Below are 5,682 nucleotides of genomic sequence, written 5' to 3'. Positions count from 1 at the left end.
ATGCACTTGCGTGGCTTGGCTCACCTCTTGTGCTTCTCTCATTTGCTCTGAGAAGAGCAGTCTCCAGGTATATGATGGCCTCAGAGGGAGGAGACCCGTGGAGCAGATCTGACCCCAGCTGGCAGGCTGGTCCAGGATGAGCTGAGCCCAACAGAGCCAAAGCTGACCTACAGACCAGTGGACAGAAGACCCACTGTTTGCTCTTGTAGCCCCTGAGAGTCTGAGGTTGTACGTAATGTGGTAAAAACTGACTAATGCTCACCTCTCGATGAGGAGGTGCAGTTACTGGACTGGGCTGCCTGATAGGAGCTGTGACGTCAGTAGAGGGGAGTAGATGTCTCCCCCAGACTCCCTTCCTTGCCTTCTGTCTCCTGCTGGTGTCACCCATGGGTTGAACTCAACTAGTGGTGGGGAGCAAGGGAGCCACTGATAGAAGGGCTGAAGACCATCTCCCAGGCACAGCGCGTGGTGGAGAAGGGTGGAGAATGGATGTGGAAGGGACAGTGGAGTGATCCAGCACCATGAAGAAGGAAGAGGGCATGTGGGGCTCTTGGATTCACAAGGTACTGTGCTGAGGGCTATGCACAGGGACCCCGCTGGCCCACAGTCCTTGGGGCATCTCCCCCTCACTCTTTCCTGGTCTCCCTGGTTTCTCTTGTTTTGGTGTGATTGGGAGCATCCTCTGGGATCCGAAGCTCAATGGAGTTAGCCAGCAGGGCCTCCTTGAACAAGCCTACAATTATTTTAGAATTTTTCCCCTCCCCAATCCATCAGCCAAGCAAGAGGTGTTCCTGAGATTGTTATGGTTGAGAAGGAGATTTGGGGAATATTTTTTTGAATCTGTTGCTTCCCAACGTCTTTATCAAAACCACGTGTTGCAAGGTCTTGTTCACAAGAGCCCCAGCTCTATCCTGTCCTCTCCAAGTGTCTTGCTGCTCAAGAGAGCTGGGTCTCCTTTTCTTGGACAGGAGCAGTTTAGCACAAAAGTGCAGAGCAAGAGTTTTGAAGACTGATGGAGGGGGTGGTAAAGCCCGATTTGCCCTCTTAGCAGCTGGGTGACCTTGGGTGGGTGACCGCACCTGATTCCTGAACCAGGGGAGATGATATCAGTTCCAGTTCCTAGGGCCACTTTGAGGGTTAACTGGGATAGACATTAATGCCCTGAGCACAGTACTTTCTTAATGTTCATGAAACTATTGTTGTTGCTCCACACTTCCTAAATGAGGGCAGGGTGGACTGAGACTCTGGAATGGGGCTGGGGTGGCACAGAATGCTCTGTCAGATGCCACAGCACTTGGTGACCCACCCCTGCTATTGGGAGTGCTATGCACAGTTCTTCTGTTAGTGGGATTCCATCAGCTCTTGGAAAAGCAGAATTCCTCTCCTTCCAGGGCAGGTAGGAGCTGAGGCATCGCTCAGCCTTCCAGGACTCTAGGCTGCACTGGGCAGGGGATTTCTCCTAGGATCCGACTGTTGGTGGTCTGGTGCCACCCACCTATTAAGAAGCTCTCTCCATTCTGGAGAAATAGGTATCTGCTAATCTCTGTAATATCCCAGGCGTGGTGAATTCTTAAATCTGAATATACATTTATGGGTATCAAGTCAATGACGAATGTAGGCCAGCTGAATCTTGTAGATAAACGATATGTACAGTATAAGATGATTTCAGAGGAAAAGTAGAGAATGTCTAGGAAGCTATTCAGATGAAAGAGAAATTATTGTCTGTTTCCACCCACCTATCTCACACCCACCGTCATCCACCACCAACCCAGACAACCACTCATCCCTCCACCCACCACCCACTCCATATCCCACCTTATATCCACCCTATTCTCCATTGATCCATTCCTCAACCCACTCCATCCCCCTTCAACCCACCCATCCATCCACTAACCACCCACCACCAGCCCCCATCCCATCCGTGCACCATCCATCCACCATGCTCCACCCAGGCATCTATCCCACCCATCCATCCATCCATCCATCCATCCATCCATCCATCCATCCATCTATCCGTCTATCCATCCACCCAGACATGCACCACTCACCCACCCTATCCATCCATTTAACAAGCACTTATTAATTACTAATTCTGTGCCAGGGCTTATGTTATGGACCTGGGACACATATGATGAAGACATAGCTCCTTTTCCAAGAATCTCTCTATCCAGTGTGCAAGATATATATTCTAAAATAGAAAAGACACAATAAAACTCAACTAAGTTCTAACAAGACGTGGCAAACAGGAGGCAGCGTCCTATAGTGGTTATGCACCTAGGCTTTGAAGCCAGATGAACTTGACTTTGATTTGGGCTCTGCCACTTGCTAGACGGACGTCCTTGTGCCGATCACAGCACTCCATCCAGACTCAGCTGCCTCATCCACTAAGTAGGAGTAATAATTGCGTCTACCTCAGAGGGTCATGGTGAGCACTAAACAACTACCTGGTAAGTAAGTTACCATGTTGGGAGAGGGTCACCTAGCAAAGAACCACAGATGTCCTCCAGGAATGAGAGCAGCCCCAGTTGACCACCAGCGAGAGAACGGACACTTCAGTCCTACAACCGCAAGGAACTGAATTCTGCCAACAACCCTGTGAGCTTGGAACAGGACCCTGAGCCCCCAAAAGCAGCCCACTGACCTTGACTGAAATGTTGTGCAACCCCAAGGAGACCCAGCTAAGCTATGCCCGGGTACTGACTCATGGAAATTGTGAGATATTAATTGTGTCTTATTTTAAGCTGCACAGCAGAGGTGATTTGTGATGTGACAACAGGTAACTAAGACATGTAGTAACCTGCCCAAGGCTGCGTCGCTTCTCACTGATAGAGCTGGGGTTCAGAACAAGAGTGAACCACCACACTTACTGAAAGATAACCAGCCAGAGGGGTTAAGATGCAACAGAATTTCTGATTAGCACTCAATCGACTGGAAAATTCAATGAATCAGAATCTCTAATTCTGGACCTTATGATTAGTCAGGGATTTTCTGGATTTGAAATCAGGTTTCCATGGCAATCGGGGCAAATGCCGTGGATGCCCTGATGCTGCTGGAGGAATGCAGCGACTGTAGGGTGGGGAGAAGAAAGTTCGACTTCACACGTTACGTAGAGGTCTGAGCCAAGTGTGTCCATTTTGAAAATGGGACAGGGATTTCTTACTGAGCAGCAGCCGTCTGACTTTATGCCTCTGTGTGTTTCTCCCCCCTGGACCCCATGGGCTGAAAATTTACACCTCTGGAGGTATGACTTATTCCTTTTTTTTTTTTTGGTGAGGAAGATTGGCCCTGAGCTAACACCTGTTGCCAATCTTTCTCTTTTTGCTTGAGGAAGATTTTCCCTGAGCTAACATCTGTGCCCATCTTCCTCTATTTTGTTTGTGGGACGCCGCCACAGCATGACTTGTGGTGTATGTAGGTCCACACCTGGGATCCAAACCTGTGAACCCTGAGCCACCGAAGCCGAGTGTGCAAACTTAACCACTATGCCACCAGGCTGGCCTCCATGACTCATTCTTTTTAAAGACTAAGAATGTCTCTGTGGGGATGGTGGTCTACCACTGATATAGCCCCACTGCTACCAAAATAACAACGGCAGCCCACAGTCCTTCAGACCTTCCCTGAGCCTCCCACGGAATCCCCTTGAGACCCGTGGAGTCCCCAGGCAGACTCATAATTGGCACCCTTTATATCATTATTCTTTAATATTTATTCATCATCTGTTTATTGAAGGTCAGGAAAACTAGGTTTAATGGAAACCTAGTTTCTATTATGTGCTTTTTTTAAACGTGGCTCTGATCCTTCCCTCCAGCACGGCAGGAATGGAGAAGGAGTCCCGTTTACTCATTCATACCCTGGGGCCAGCGTGGAATCAATGACCTGAAAACATGGGGCAAAATATTCCCTCCTCTTCTCTATTCCATCTCCTCACTTCACTTTTAGTTTGCAGCTTCTTAGGAGACATATTAAAGGGACCAACATTTGGATCAGGAAATCAATCTCCTTTCCAGGAAAGAACTCTATGCTATGCACAAGTACAGTGCAAAATCCCTCAGCAGACCAGAGCTGATGCAGGTGACCAGAGTTTTTCACATTTCCCCCTGCGTGTTCTGTCTGCTTGAGAGTGCGTTTTGCCAGCTGGGAGAGTGTGTCAACCGGAGGAAACTGGCCCCACATCCCCATCTAGTCCACGGGGACCCTGGCGCCCCCTTCCGGACTGTCTTGCCCCTTAACCCGGTCAGTTCTGCTGAGCACTTTGACGAAATCATCTCATCTTGTTCTTCCTATCACTTTGTGAGGCAGGTACTGTTATTGGCCCCATTGTCTTGATGAAGAAACTGAGGCTTAGAGAGGTGTAGAGATTTGCCCAAGCTCAAACAGCCATTAAATGGCAGAGCTTCGATCTCAGTCCAGCAGACTGCCCCCCGAGCCTGCGCTTTTGTTCATTATGTTGGGTGCTCAACAGTAGGATCCATGATTTGTAAGTGCACATTTGTTGTGGTTGAGGGGTGACTGTGTCCAGAGTGAGCCCCCAGTGTCGCCAGTAGGAAAGGGAGAGAAGGGAGGAGGGAGCTGTTTGTTGGGAGAAGCAATGTAGGAAAAGGCGTGGGAGGTGACACTCACCTGAGCCTCTGCCCCAGGTGACAGGCTCACCGTGAGGCCCCGGATGACAGGCTCGCCGTGAGGCCCCGGGTGGCAGGCTCCCTGTGAGGTGGGAGAATCCTGGCTTTAGCGCGTCTCAAATTTGGTCACTACTCACCTGTTTTCATACTTCCAATTCAGTCCATCCCTTCATTTGAGATTTGTTGAGAACCCACAATGACAAACATTGTTTCAAACATTGGGTGGTGAATTAGACAAAGTCCCTGTGCTCATGGAGCTTAATTCTCATACGAAGATAAAAGAAATGAGTGGCAGAACCATGAAATAAAATAGTTTTGAGAATATAGTAAGTAATGTGAAGGAAGCATGGGGTGAGGTGGCTGAGAACAACAGTGGGATCTACGTGGGGAAAACAGAGAAGCCCTGTCTGAGGAGACAACCACAGAGCTGAGACACGAATGCAGAGAGGGAGGCAGCCAGGCCAGGACTCGGAGGAAGAGCGTTCCAGGCACATGGACGAGCAGGTGCAAAGGCCCTGGGGTGGGAATGAGCATGGCCCAGACAGGAAGAGAAAGGATGCAGTTGAGGCTGAAGCACAATGAATGAGGTGAAACACACAAGGGACTGGCGGGGCCCGAGGTCAAAGATGAGGTCAGCAGGGGTCAGTAGGGTGTTTTCGGGGAAGAAAAGGCTCTTGGACTTTACCCTGCTGGCAGCAGGGAGCCATAAAAAGGAGCAGCATGATCTGAGTTCTATGTTTCAATGATCTCTCCAATTGCCGTGCCGAGAATGGAAAAGAGCTCCAAGGGCGTTAACAAGGAGAACAGGGAGCAGGCCCTGGGGTGGTCCTGGCTCAGGGCGTCCTGAGGGATTCCTCGTCTCGCCCACTCCAGCCACACTGGGATCCGTGTGGTTCCTTTCACTCAGCAAGCTCCTTCTTGCCTCAGGCTTTCCCACATGCTGCCCCCTCACCTGCAGTCCTCTTTCCGCCTCTCTCTCTAGCAAGCTCTCCAGCTCCTTTTTCAGACCTTCTTCTCTGTGTCTCTTCACCTGGGAAGACTTCTCTGACCCCGCATCCAGCTG

Source organism: Diceros bicornis, chromosome 35, assembly GCF_020826845.1.
Source record: "Diceros bicornis minor isolate mBicDic1 chromosome 35, mDicBic1.mat.cur, whole genome shotgun sequence".
In the NCBI taxonomy this organism is placed as follows: domain Eukaryota; kingdom Metazoa; phylum Chordata; class Mammalia; order Perissodactyla; family Rhinocerotidae; genus Diceros; species Diceros bicornis.
Note: the sequence above shows the minus strand (reverse complement) of the source record.